The sequence below is a fragment of the Cavia porcellus genome, unplaced genomic scaffold (assembly GCF_034190915.1).
Source record: "Cavia porcellus strain 051 isolate PalLab524CR breed Dunkin Hartley unplaced genomic scaffold, mCavPor4.1 scaffold_4, whole genome shotgun sequence".
Lineage (NCBI taxonomy): Eukaryota > Metazoa > Chordata > Mammalia > Rodentia > Caviidae > Cavia > Cavia porcellus.
The window spans coordinates 7,398,543-7,413,918 of record NW_026947487.1 but is presented as its reverse complement, the minus strand read 5'-3'; the positions used below and the strand labels follow the sequence as shown (position 1 = coordinate 7,413,918).

The 15,376-nt window shown below is 33.3% G+C and overlaps 1 pseudogene; it reads left to right on the top strand.

Moving 5' to 3' along the window:
- Positions 1 to 15,376, top strand: part of LOC134475645 (F-box/LRR-repeat protein 17-like) — an 80,153-nt pseudogene that overhangs the window by 20,740 nt on the left and 44,037 nt on the right.

The following is a 15,376-nucleotide window of genomic DNA, read 5'->3' as shown; positions in this document are numbered from 1 at the left end:
TTGGATAGCCTAAAGTGGACGAATTTCTAGAAATACAAAAACTATAAAAAATGATTCAACAAGCCTGCTGTGGTGATTCATACCTGTAATCCATGCAGTTGGGAGGCTAAGACAAAAAGATTGCTGTGAGTTTGAAGCCAGCCTGGGCTACAAAGTGAGTTTAAGGCCAGGTTGAACTATGTAGAGAGATACTGTCTCTCTCTCTCTCTCTCTCTCTCTCTCTCTCTGTTTATCAATACCAGGGATTGAACTCATGACCATGTGCTTGCAAAGCAGGCGCTTATGCCGCTGAGCTAAATCCCCAGCCTGAGAGATGCTGGCTGTCTCAAAAAACAAAGATTTAAAAATTGATTCAAGAGTTAGAAAACCTGAAAAAAATCTGAATAGAGTTACAGAGTTATAAAAAGTCAGGACATACAATTAGTTCACTTAAAAAATCCTCACAGGTAAGAAAAGCCAAGCATCAAGTATCTTTATTGATTAGTTTTACCAAACATTTAAAGAGGAATTAACTCTAATCCTTCTCAGATTATTGCAAAAAGTTAAGGCAGCTCTTCCTACTTTCATGAGACCTTTGTTACCTTGATTCTGAAATCGTATGAAGACACTACCAAAAATAAACGAAGGCAACTGTAGACCAATATCTTTAATGATTGTGTAGAACTTGCTTGTAAAGTGCTAACAAAATGAATCTGGCAGCATATTGAAAAGATTACACATCATGATCAAATGCAGCTTATCCCATATATAGAAGCATGATTCAGTACACAAAACCAGTCACTGTAATATGCCTCAATAACAGATTTCAGGAGAAAAACCAACATAAACATCTTAATTGGTAGAGAAGAATTATTTGGAAAAACCAACACCATTTTATGATAAAAGTACCTACCAAACAAGAAATAAAGTGATACTTCCTTAACAGTATTAAAAGCCCCATGTGACAAAACCAGAGTTGATACACTGGTTGAAAATGGCAAACTTTCCCCTTAAGATCAGGAATAAGACAGGAACACTTGCTTTTTTATTTTTATTTTTATTTTTTTCTTAAATAAATTTTTATTTTAAGATTAAATGAAAACAAAGCAATGGAAACAATATAGAATTTTAAAACAAGCTGATAGGAAATTAACAATGATTACTATATTACATATTGTTACTTTCAAAATAGTTGCTCAGATTACATATGGACATACAAAACAGATCAAACAATATAAGCAATCATAGTTTCTTTCCCTGAACTAACAGGACCAATAGCACAGTTATCTTAGCTATCACATATATATTGTTTTCCTTTCCTTCTTTTCTCTTTTTCCCCATCCCAGTTATTTTTTTTCCTTTTGAGCAGTTTTATTCCGTTTCACAATACTGTGGTATGTTTTGGATCTAACTAAATCTTTCAGTATCTTACATGATGGAGACAATATGATGTCTACACATGAGAGTTTGATAAGAGAAAATATGGTCTCTACTTGCATTCATTTACCTATAAATGTCTCTAGTTTATCTTTCTAGCTGAATAGTACTCCATTGTATAAAAATATCACATCTTTTTTATTCATTTCTCAATTGATGGGCATTTGGGTTATTTCCAAGATTTAGCCATTACAAATTAACACTTGCTTTTTTAGTGCTTCTGTTTTACATGGTGCTAGGAACTCAAACCAGAGTAATCTGACAAGAGGTGTAAAATACTTTAAAAAAGTAAAATAATTTCTATTTCTAGATATCATGCTTTTATGTGTAGAAAACCATAATTCGTAAACTTTTTGAAATAATCTTTTCAGTAGAGTGCCAGACTACAAAAAATTAGTTGTATTTCTACATACTACATACTTGAATGTAACTCAAACAATTCCATTTATTGTAATACCCCTAATTATAAATTCCCCTTTGAATGCTACTTTTGCTTCATTCTGTACATTCTGACATATTGTACTTTCATTTTAGTTTAGTTAAAAATACTTTTAGAATTTCTCTTTAAGGAGGGTGGTGGTACATGCCTGTGATCCTAGCATTTGAGAGGCTGAGGCAAGAGGATCATTACAATTTGAAACCAGCATGGGCTACAAAGTGAGCTCAAGGTTGGCCTGAATGCCTGAACTGCATAATGAGACTTTCAAAAGACAAAAAGACAAAAAGACAAAAAAAAAAAAAAAAAAGGTTGCTTTTGAGATTTCTTTGACACATTTAGGAGTATGTTGTTTAATCTCTTAAGTATTTTGGGACTTTCTGGTGATCTGTTACTGATTTCCAGTTTAATTCCACTACTGTCTGAAAGCAGATGCGGCAATTTCTGTTTTTTTAAATTTGTTAAGTGTGTTTTATGTCCTAAGATATAGTCTGAGTGTTCCATGTGAGCTTGAGAAAGATGTATATTCTGATGTTGTTGAATGAAGTAATCTGTAGATGTTCATTATGGCTAGTTCATTGTTAGTGGTGTTGGAATTGAATTACATTTTTATTCTTTTTTGCCTTCTGAATCTGTTCATTTCTAATAAGATGTCAGAGTTTCCAACAATAATAATAGATTTATCTATTTTTCTCCTACAGTTTAGTCAGTTTTGCTTCACATATGTTTCACATACTTTGTTTTTAGGTGCATACATGTTAAGAGTTACTATGTCTTCTTGAACTGTGGTCCTTATTTGTATGTTTACCCTTGATAACTTTTCTTTCCTATCTGAAATTATAATTTTTTAAAGTTAGCAATTATAATTTTTACATTTTTGGAGATTGCTTTTAAGAATTTTTTTCTTAATTTATAGTATTACTGGGAAATTTTTATGCCTGATTAATCATTTTGGAAGTAATTTTAATTTAAAAATTCTATTTGCTGCCTAATTTTAAAAGACATAGTCCTAATTTTTAAAGATAGTTTAAAAAAAACCTTACTTTACAGCAGTTTTAAATTCATAGGGAAATTGAGAGAGGCACAGATTCCAATGTACTCCCCGTTCCCACACGTACATGGTTTCCCTCATCAGCATCTCCCATCAGTGTAACTTATTTATTGTAGCTCATATACTTGCATCAAACAGCATTATTCCCTAAGTCCATAGTTTATTTGTGGATTCTGTATGTCTTGTGGGTTTCAACCAATATACAATTACATGTATGTACCATTATAGTATCATGCAGAGTATATTTACTGCCTTAAAGTCCTTGGTTCTATGCCTATTCTTTTGTACTCCTCTCTAACCTCTGGCAATCACTTATCTTTAAATTTGTTTTGTAGTTTTAACTTTTCCAGAATAACTCTGATTCTAATTGGAATCATAGAATATGTAGTCTTTTCAGATTGGATTCTTTCACTTAGTAATATACATTTATAATTGTTGTAATACGCATTTATGATTGCTGGATCATATAGTGAGAGGTCTTACCTTTTATGGTGGATTCATCTAACTATCCTGTGGTTCCTCTGTGTCTTTTCATAGTGTATATATATATATACACACACACATATATATATGTATATGTATATATATGGCACTGGATAATATCCCATTATATGTGTGTACCATAGTTTAGTTATCCTTTCAATTTCTGAAGGACATTTTGGTTGCTTCCAAGTTTTGGCAATTATGAATAAAGTTGCTATAAGCTTCTGTACATGGGATTTTGTGTGGATATAAGTTTTCAGCTTTACAGAAATACCAAGGAATATGATTGCTGGATCATATAGTGAGAGTTCTTACCTTTTATGGTGAATTCATCTAACTATTCTGTGGTTCTTTAATTTTTGCCTCACATACTCTGAATCTTGTTTATTTTCTGAGACAAGGTTCTGACATGTTGTGTAGACTGGGCTTTAACTTGCTGTGTAGCCCAGGCTGGCTTTGAATTTGTAGTCATAGTGATCCTTTGCCTCAACTTCCCAAATGCGGGAATTATAGGCATGAACCATTGCATCTGGCATGTATTTTGATTATTTAGTGTACATACACTAAAAATTGCCATGTCTTTTTGGAGTGTAATGTAATGTTCTTTTTTTTTTTTTTTTATCTTTGCAGACTTTCTGAAATTACTGTAGCTTCTCTTGGTATTTTAGGTAGTGTAAGGGATTGAACCCAGGGTCTTATATGTTAGGTAAGTGCTGTCATTGAGCTACATCCCTAATAGCCACCTCGCCTATCCAGGGTTGGGTCGGGTCGAGTGGGTCTTGTCATTTCATTTTCTTTCCTTTTTTTTCTTTTCTTTCTTTGAGACAGAGTATTGCTAAGTAGTAAAATTGCCCAGGGTGTGCTCCATATTTCAGTCCTCCTGCCTCAGCCTACCAGAGCTCTGGGATTACAGGTGTGTGCCCTGTGCGCAGTGCAGGGATATTTTTCACAGGGGTTGTTTGCAGCCATCTGAATATTTTTCAGAGGGTTGTAAACAAGTGAGAGATTTGAAAGGTATCAGCAAAATTGAGAATACATTGAGTATAATTATTGACTTTATGTGCCTGCATAATCTGGAGTTTAGATTATGTAGACGATAATGTAATGTATTTTTTCCAGTGATATCTAAAATGAAACAATTAGTTTCTGTAGTGATATTAAATGACATTTATATTCAGTAGTAGTGAGTAATAATTACTTGTCTTCTGAGGCATCTTCATTATTAGCTTTACCATGTTATACTGATCATTTCTGCAACTGTCATGCACGTGGTCCTATTTATATATGATCAGCAATGTGTTTTGCCTCTGAAAAGTAATTTCCTTATCGATAAAGCCAACAAAACTAAATATCAATGTCAGCATATCTTGTAATTAGTTTATCTTTTTTTTGTCTATAACAGTGTGATTTATAGGTCTTAACGTGAGGTTCTACCAAGTTGTGCACACAGTGATGTCTGAGACTCAGCCGAAAAGCTTAGTTACATCTTATATGTTAATTCTGTTTTATTTCTCAGTGTTTATTCCTGAAATACTGGGTGCTGAGTTCTCGAGATCTGTGTTTTTCTGCCCAAGATGTGGTAAAATTGATAAATGAGAGAAATAGTGATAGAGAAAAAAACACAAACCTTATTATTCAGAAACTCTAAGATGGAGAATGTTGCTTACGAAATGGAGCTGAATGAGGTTGTTAACTTGACTCTGAAATTTGACCACATGACTTAGTCATTGACTAGACCAGACCAGCAGGATGGCCCCTATTAAAGAAGTGAGGATTACTTATTTGGTCTGGGCAACTTGTTCCTAAAGAGAGGTGTGGAGATGAATGAACATGTTTCCTTTATTAAATAAAAATTAGTGTTAAGACTAGGAATTAGATTAACAGGACTTCTTCCAGATGGAGAAAGTAGTTTTGTCATGTTTATTTGTATTTTTATAAATAGTCTACTTTGGCTACATAGATGATATCTAGCTATGGAAGAATTTAGTGAATTTATCCTTCTCTGTCTCTTTATCCTCTAATTCCGTCATAATTTTAATTTTGTTAAGTAAGTATTTTGTATTCACATTTCAAAATCATTTGCCCATTATTTTTTCAATCTACAAAATTCTGTTTTATTTGAATGAATAATTTTTTTCTTCTTTAGCTGGCTTGTATTCCCTTAACACGGATTTCTAAGATTTCCTAGTCTGGGCTTCCTTTTTTTTTTTTTTTTTTTTTTTTTTGAGACAGGATCTCATTAAGCAGTTCATACTGTCGTTGAGCTCACTTTGCAGCCCAGGCTTGGTCTTGAATTTACAACAATCCTCCTGTCTTAGCCTCCTGAGTGCTGGGATTACAGGCATATGCCACCACGCCTGGCACTAGTCTGGACTTCTTGCATGTAAATGTTGTTGCATTTCATAAGTCATCTTAATATTTTACCTCCAACATTAACCTGAGTTGTTCTTTATTTTGATGTTAAGGTAGATCTCATTACCCAGAGGTCTTGTCCTCTTTCTTTTGGTATATTCTTACGTTTTGTAGAGCGCAGTTTCTAATTACATCTTAATAAATGTGTATGGGAAATAAATATTCTGAGAACTTCTGTACCTGTAAATATCTTGAATTATACCAGCACAGTTAATTCATGGTCTAAATCAAGTGCCTATCTTTATATTAGAAATAGTTTTCTTTTTGAATTTGATGGCATTGCTTTGTTGCTTTTACTGTTGGTAAGATGTTTGGAGCATTTTAAAGTCGAAATCCTTTTCATGAAATCTGTCATTCTCTGGAAGTTCATGGAATCTTGTTGATAGCTAGGATAACAGAGTCTTATGATAATTTGCATTGCCATAAGTCTATCATTTGTGATAGACATTTGGATGACTCTTTCAGTTTGGAAGTTCATATCCTTTTGTCCTTGAAAATTGAATACAATTATTTATTTGGACTACTCTATTTTCACTATTATAGACTTTCATGCAATCCCCACATTTTCACCAATATGCTTCTGTTCCCAGCTATGTGTGATGTACACCAGTCCGAAATTCCCCAGGAGCTCCAGTCTTTGACCGTTATGTGATGTGTGCAAGGTCAGGCTTTGCAGTAATGGGGAGGTAATTGGAGGGTTTAACCGCTACTTAAGCTGATTTTCAAGAGTTGTAGTGGTTTTATTCCCAGGGTCAACCTTGTAGCCAGACATATGTGAACCTGTTGTCTGTAGCATACTTACTGTTCTGATTTTGCCAATATTGGTTTTGGATTCAGCTTTTTGAGATCTAAGTCATGTACATTAGTTCTGGAAATATATGTACCACTTGTAATGAATTAAGATCGGGTAGATGGTTTAATGAGTGTGATGAATACTAATAAGGAAAAATGATATTGCTGGATATTTTCAGACAGTAAAATATGAAATTATATTTGCTTTGTTTAGGGTCATAAATGTAGCTAACCTACTGTGATGTTTTGTTCATATTATGTGAAAGGCTAAAGTTGGTAGGAGAGAATGTGAAGATAAATTCAAATTCTTTATCAACTCTCCTGGGAACTTGAGCGCTGTCCATGGACCCAGGTTAGATCTATGAATTGAGTAGGACATAGCGGTATGTGAAACCACAATCATAGTTTTCTATGTTTACTCATTTTAAAAAAGCTGTCAGGACTGGGGATGTATTCAGTGGTGCAGTTTTGCTTAGTGTACACAAGGCTTTGGGTGATTCAAGTCCCAGCACTGAAGGAAAAATCGTCAAGAGAACTCTTTATACGCATGACCCTGCTTAGCATTTTCACCCATTCAACAAATATTTATTAAATATTAGATAAGTGTAAGATACCACAGATATATTATTTAATAAAACAGAAAAATTCCTGTCTTCATGGAATTTATATTTCTAAAGGAATATTTATTGATTATAGTATAGCCTGCATTAGAATAGCCTACTTTGTATTTATTATTCTCACTATAAAAGTAAATGAGTTTACATATCCTACTATCATCACTTTATTTGAAATAGAACTTGAAACATTTTCATTATAAAATTATTTGTTTAAAAAATTAGAGATTGATAGAAAGGCAAAAATAGCCTGCATATTCACTCATCACTTGGTTGGTAAACCTGGCAGTCTCTTTTCTCATATGTGAATGTAAATTTAAATATACATTTCTTTATAAAATTGGATTACAATTTAAAAATTTAATTACTTTTTTATTTTTCTCAATTTTTATTTGGATTTTAGTGTAGTATAATGTTGAATTTTTTGAATACCCTATAATTTACACCTTTAGTTTGTTCCTACCATTGTCTTTCTCCACTATTAAGACTCTAAGAGAAATAAAATGTGAATTTGAATGATAAGGAATCTTAAGTACTTGATGGACATCCTATGAAGTTATTGAAACATGTAAGTTAAAAGATGAATACTGTACTGTTTTCAGTTATAGATCATTTATTCTATCTCCTTTTAAAAGTAATTTATAAGTAAGTATCTCTAGTATGATTTTCAAATAATGCTTAAAATCCTTGTATGGTATATGTTTTTGTTACTTTCTGAGCTTTCAGCCAAATCCCTTTGTTTACAGCTGGGATCAAAATGCAGAGAACTCAAAGATACTCATTTTGACCAGTGTTACAAGATCTCAGATGAAGGCATGATCGTCATAGCTAAGGGCTGTCTGAAACTACAAAGAATATACATGCAAGAAAACAAATTAGTAAGTACCTGTTTTCATCTTCGTGCTGTTCATTTAATTTCTGACCTTTGAATTCTTTAAACTTCAGTTGTACATTTTCTAATGCATTTTGTTTTGGTAGTTGAGAGACAAATACTACTTACTGAAAACACGAATATCCTCTCAAAACAATGATTTAATAAATTAATTCTAAATACATGCTTGTATGTGGTACTTGATTTTAAAGTCCTTAAACATATGCTAACGTGTCTTTTGTAAATTATGAATTATTTAGGCAAGTTGGAAAATACAAAATTGGCTTGCCAAATACATCTGTAGTTACAATTTTTTTCTGATTCCTCTCAGAATTACAATTATTTTAGTTAAGATTTAATATAAAGTTAGGAGTATACATTTGTGAAATAGAGCTTTTTACTTAGTATGATAGAAATGGGATTCAATAAGTTGGGACAGATAGTCTTGATAATTACCTAGATTTTATTGTTAAGCAAATACACTTGTAATTCAGATACTTGTGTTTAATATTCTTAAAAATATTCTGTTTTCTTTTATTGAGATATAAGACTCACATAAGGCTCACCTTTTAAAGTATATGACTCATTAAGTTGTACAGTTGTCACCAGTAACTAATTCTGGGACATTTTCATTATCCTAGAAAAAAATTTGTCTAGTAATCATCATTCCGCTTTCTCCTTCTTCCTAGTACCTGGCAGCTGCTCCTTTCTGTTTCTGTGAATTAGCCTCTTCCAGACATTTCCTAAAAATGGAATGATTTAATATGTGGTACTTGATGTCAGTTTCTTTCTTTACATGATATTTTTGAGGTTTATTGAGATCATAACCTGTATCAGTTTCATTCCTTTTGTGGCTAAATAATATTCAGAGTCACTTGATTTTCATTAGAAAGTATATCATAGAAATTATCAGGAAAAACTGTCATAAGGGTGGCTTGAGTAGGAATTCTCAATATTGAAAAATAGTGTAATTAAAATGTTGCCAGGCTGGTCCTAAGTGTGTAGCATATTTATAAAGAAAATTTAAATGCATCTCAAAAATATAGAGATATTTTTGTTGCCCTTTTGAATTACTATATATCACTTGATAGTATTTAATAAATGTATTGAATATATAAATTTAAGTTGGGAAAGGTTCTTTGATGTACCAGTACTTCTAGTGAGATAATACCTATTTAAAAAAGGATTTTAGAAAAATTAAAACATTATGATTAAAAGTAAATGATTTTTTAAAACTAGAATTTTTTAAAACCAGAAGTAGAATGCTTTTACCCTGAACATTGGTAATGAAGTTACTTCATACACATTTTTACATTTAATCTATATGTACTCACTTGAGGTTGTATGATTGTGTTAGGTCTTTTGGGTCAGAGATGCTGAATTTTTGACTCCTGGTATCTACTCACTGTATTGTAATCCTAGAAAAATTGCTTAACATCTTTAAACCACATCCATAAATGGAGAGGTTATTGACATTTATCTTTTTGTTCAAATCACATAGTATAAATTCTGTTTTTTTAGCACTACTAAAAACCTAATAGTTTTTATGATATTACAACTAAATTTGTTAAACTGTTGGTTTCTACTTTGCACAAAAGGTAAATTAAAGGATAGTAACCCTCAACTTAACTTTTTCTATTCCTTTAAAATATTTCATTTTGTCTAGTCTTTGTTTTCTTGTATAAACATGGAGAAATATTTCTTTATTGGTAAACAGTTTTTTAAGTGGTGATTCCTAAAGGAAGCAACTGTTTGAAGGTTTTCTGTCACTTTCACTTTAGTTTTTATCTAATATAATACATTAAAAAGATGTTACTTGCTTAAGTATTAAAGGGATTGGTTCAGAATTTAGTGTAATTCTTTCAACATTTTAATTTCCTTGTGAATTTGAGGCAATTTTTAAAAAATCTTAAATATCAATTCAAAAAATTTTTAAAATTTTATTTAAAAGGAAAAAGAGAAAAAACAAAACAAAACAAATTGGTGTAAGGGTACAAGTAATACAGAACTACAAAAAACACAGTAAGAAATCACCAATTAATAGATTACATATTATCATCTTAGAGATAGTTGCTCAAGTCACAGTATCAAAGTGACCGGCGCAGCCCCCCAATGAGACAGAGGACGCTCTTGTTGGTAACAGGAACTGCCGCTTTATTGACACGGGCTCTGGCTTATATATTCAGCCGTGACCAATCACAGGCTGCCACGAGGAGGCAGGGTTGGGATGGGACATGGTGCATTGCGGAAGCTGACGTGGTCCTTTGTTCCGGGTGGGGTATGGTATGTTGTGCGCCTGCGCCCAACATCAAAGCATACAAAGTGTACATTCAAACAGTGAGACTGCAAACAGTTGTGTTCAATGATCCAACCTAAAAGATTAATATGGTCAGCTATTTAACACTCCTAAACACACTTGCTGTTGTATCTTTTAGAGCACTTTTTTTCCTTCTCTTTTATACAACAAAATTTACACATTTTGGTTTTATTACTCGTTAGTTCTTATTACTTTTTTGGAGGGGAGAGAATAAAGTCAAATATGGCAAAACAAAGCTGTCAGTCAAAACCAAGGATAGACATAGCACGTGATGTAAAAACAGAGTACAAGGTTATCAACAGTGATTATCATAATGTCTCTTGTTTCCTTAAAAAGAATTCTCTATCTCATTAGATATTATAAAGTTGAACAAAACAGTAGAGAACAAGACCAATAAAACTTAAGCATTGTAAACATTACAGGACTTCCAAAGGAGACAATAGTCAAACCAGAATGGGCATCTTAGTGAATCTTATTGCCTTCAAAGTAGTTGCCTGTACCCTCAAACTTGATATTATCATACAGAATGGAACAGAGTCTAATCAGTCAAAACAAGATAGTGGGAGTATTATAGGACTTCAAAACAAGTTAATAGGAAATCAAAAAAAGTTACTATTATATATCCTGCTAATTTTTAAAAATTTTCCCCTTAATTAAAAAAACCATAAAAAATAACTAAATAATTTTTTTAATGAATAAGGGAGAGATTGAGATAGAAGAGGACATAACAATATAACAATACAGGTGAAAGCATGACTGTTTCAGCAACCTAGTGCTTCAGCACCAAATAACCCGACTTACTAGTAGTTACCATAGTGTCTGTCTTTTTCCTTGAAATATTTGAATAAAACTTCATATACTATGGCTTCAAATATGTCCATATCAAGAAGCCCAGAATAAAGCCTTTGCAATTGATAAGTGAAAACTTTATAAGGCTTCAAGGCCACATAATGGGGAATCATGATTGCCACATATTTTTATATATTTGAATCATTACTTATATTAGGGAAACTATTTGGTATTGCGAGATTGATTTATTTCACTTATGAGTATGGTCTCAAGCTGCGCCCATTTATTGATAAATATCTCAATGTGATCCTTCTTTATAGCTGAGTAATACTCCATTGTACAGAAATACCACATCTTTTTTATCCATTCCTCAGTTGATGGACACATGGGTTGTTTCCAAGATCTGGCGATTACAAATTGTGCTGCTATAAACATAGGTGCACATATATCACTGTGGTGTGATGCTTTCACTTCTTCTGGGAATATGCCTAGAAGTGGAACAGCTAGAATAAATGGGACTTCCAATCCCAGCTTTTTGAGAAATCTCCAGACTGACCTCCACAAAGGCTGCACCAGTCTACACTCCCACCAACAGTATAGGAGAGTTCCTTTTTCCCCACAGCCTCTCCAGCATTTGTTGTTGTTGGTTTTCTTGATCCTGGCCATTCTTTCAGGAGTGAGATGGTATCTCAGTGTGGTTTTAATTTGCATTTCTCTAATGACCAATGATGATGAACATTTTTTCATGTGTTTATTTGCCATTTGTATTTCTTCATCTGAGAAGTGCGTATTCTTCTCAGATGCTCATTTTTGGATTGGATCTTTCAATTTTGAGGGTCTGAGTTTTTTAAAATTCTTTATCTGTTTTAGACAAGAGTCCCTTGTCTGCGAGAGAGTTCACTAAAATCTTTCCCAGTTTGTGGTTTTGTTGTGACTACGCTGGAGATTTGTTTCGACATGCAGAAACTTTTTAATAAGAAGTGGTCCCAGTTACTGATTCTGGGAAGTATTTCCCATGTGGTTTGAGCCCTGTTCATGAATTCTCTACCTACTCCTATGTCTTCAAGGTTTCTACCCAATTTGTCTTCCAATAGATTCAGTGTTTGTTTTAATATTCAGATCTTTGACCCATTTAGATTTTAATTTGGTACATGGTGATAGACATAGGTCTAGCTTTAGTTTTCGGCAAATGGAGAGCCAGTTTTTCCAGCACCATTTATTAAAGAGACTCATTCTTCCAGTGAACCTGCTTGGCTCCTTTATCAAAGATAAGGTGGTTGGGTGTGTTTGTAGTTGTGGTTGTATCTTCTAATCTGTTCCATTGATCTTCAGCTCTGTTTTGATTCCAATACCATGTTGCTTTGTAGTATAACTAAGTCAGGGATTGTAATGCCTCCTGCCTTGCCTTTGCTGCTTAGAATTGCGTTTGCTATTTTAGGTCTCTTCTGGTTCCAGATGAATTTTAGGAGTGATTTCTCTAGATCTATAAGATATGTTGATGATATTTTTATTGGGATTGCATTGAATCTGTATAACAGTTTTGGGAGAATGGCCATTTTCACAATGTTTGTTCTTCCTGTCCATGAGCAAGGGATGTTTTTCCATTTTCTGAGATCATCTTCTATTTCTTTTTTCTTCTTTCGTAAGAGTAATTCCTAAATATTTCATTTTTTTTGCTTGCTAATGTGAAGAGTGTGGTTTTTCTTATTTCCCTCTATGTGATTTTCTTGTTAGTGTATAGGAATGCTATTGATTTCTGAGTATTGATTTTGTATCCAGCTACATTACTAAATTTATTTATTTTCTGTAAGAGTCTTTCACTGGAGTTTAGGGGTCTTCTATGTAGAGTATCATGTCATCTGCAAACAATGATAACGTAACTTCTTCTTTTCCTATCTTTACCCCTTTTATTTCTCTCTCTTGCTTAATTGCCCTGGCTAGTACTTCTAGTACTATATTAAAAAGGAGTGGTGATAAAGGACATCCTTGTCTTGCGCCTGATTTTAAAGTAAAGGCTTTCAATTTTTGGCCATTTAGTATGATGCTGGCTGTTGGTTTGTCATAAATGGCCTTTATGATATTGAGATCATCTATTCCACTTTTCTGTAAAGTTCTTATCATGAATAAATGTTGGACCTTATCGAAGGCTTTTTCTGCATCTATAGAAATGACCATGTGATTCTTACTTTTGGCTTTATTGATATGGTGGATTACATTTATTGATTTATGTATGTTGAACCATCCTTGCATTCCTGGGATGAATCCCACTTGTTCATGATGTACAATCTTCTTGATGATTTGCTGCATCCTATTTGCCAATATTTTATTGAGGATTTTTGCATCTGTGTTCATTAGGGAGATCGGTCTATAGTTCTCTTTTTTAGTTGGGTCTTTCTCAGGTTTGGTACTAGAGTAATATTTGCTTCCAGGAATGACTTAGGAAGGATTGCTTCCCTTTCAATTTCATTGACTAGTTTGAGGAGTGTTGGCATTAGGTCTTCTTTGTATTTCTTGTAGAATTCTGCAGTGAATCCATCTGGGCCTGGGCTCTTCTTTGTAGGTAAGGACTTAATTACATTTTCAATTTCATTAACAGAGATTGGGTTATTCAACTGTTTTACATCCTCTTGATCTAGCTTTGGTACTTCATATGTTTCTAAGAATCTGTCTATTTCTTCTGTGTTATCAAACGTTTGAGAGTAGAGTTTTTCGAAATAGGTGTTGATGATCTTCTGTATTTCTATTGGGTCTGTAGTGATTTCACCTTTTTCATTTCTTATTGCATGAATTTGAGCTTTTCTTCCCTTTTTAAAATAAGGTTGGCTAGGGGCTTATCGATTTTATTTATTCTTTCAAAGAACCAACTCTTTGATTCATTGATTCTTTGGATTGTTTTCTTAGTCTCAATTGCATTGATTTCTGCTCTGAATTTTATAATTTCCTCCCTTCTTTTGGCTTTGGTCTTGACTTGCTCTTCTTTTTCTAGCAGTTTGAGGTGTAGCATCAAGTTATTTATTTGTATTCGTTCTGATTTCCTGATGTGGGAACTCAGTGCAGTAAATTTTCCTCTGAGGACGGCTTTCATTGCATCCCACAAATTCCCGTAAGTTGTATCTGCATTTTGATTTTCTTTTAGGTATTGTTTAATTTCCTCTTTAATTTCTTCTGTGACCCACTGATTACTCAAGAGTGTGTTATTCAGTTTCCATGTGTTTGCGGGATTTTTGCAGTATCTTTTATCATTAATTTCTAATTTCAGAGCGCTATGATCCGATAACATGCAAGGGATGATTTCAACTCTTTTCCATTTGTTTAAATATGTTTATGAGCTAATATATGGTCTGTTTTAGAGAAGGATCCATGTACTGCTGAGAGGAATGTGTATTCTGATGTTGTTGGGTGGAACATTCTGTATGTGTCTATAAAATCCATTTGTTTGCAGGTGTGATTCAGTTCTGTTATTTCTTTGCTCATTTTCTGTCTGGTTGATCTGTCCCTTGGTGTCAATGGCGTATTAAGGTCTCCTGTTACAATTGTGTTACTGATAATTTGAGTTTTCATTTCTGTTAATGGTTGTTTTATATAACTGGGTGCTCTGGAGTTTGGTGCATATATATTTAAGATAGTTATGTCTTCCTGTTGGAGTTTTCCCCTTACGAGTATGTAGTGACCTCCTTTGTCCTTTATGGTCATTGTTGGTTTAAAGTTCACGTTGTCTGCAAACAGAATGGCTACTCCTGCCTTTTTTTGGATTCCTGCTCCATGAAGTAATGTTTTCCATCCTTTGACTTTCAGTCTGTGAGTATCCTTCTGGGTTAGATGGGTTTCCTATAAACAGCATATGGTTGGATTTTGTTTCTTGATCCATTTTGCTAGTCTGTTTCTTTTGATTGGTGCATCGAGACCATTTACATTAATGGTTATTACTGTTAAATGCTGGTTTATTGTTGACATGTTATCTCTCTGCTGTTGCATCTTTATCTTTCTCTTCTGTTTAATTATCTGCTTTGCTTAGTGGTTTTTTCCTTTGTGTATCTAAACTGTGTTTCAATATTTTTTGCAGGGTTGGTTTGGTGTTCATGAAGTTCTTCAGCTGTTCTTTGTCATGGAAGTATCGTATTTCACCATCAATTTTTAATGATAGTTTTGCAGGATACATCAGTCTAGGTTGGAAATCATTTTGCTTTAGGATCTG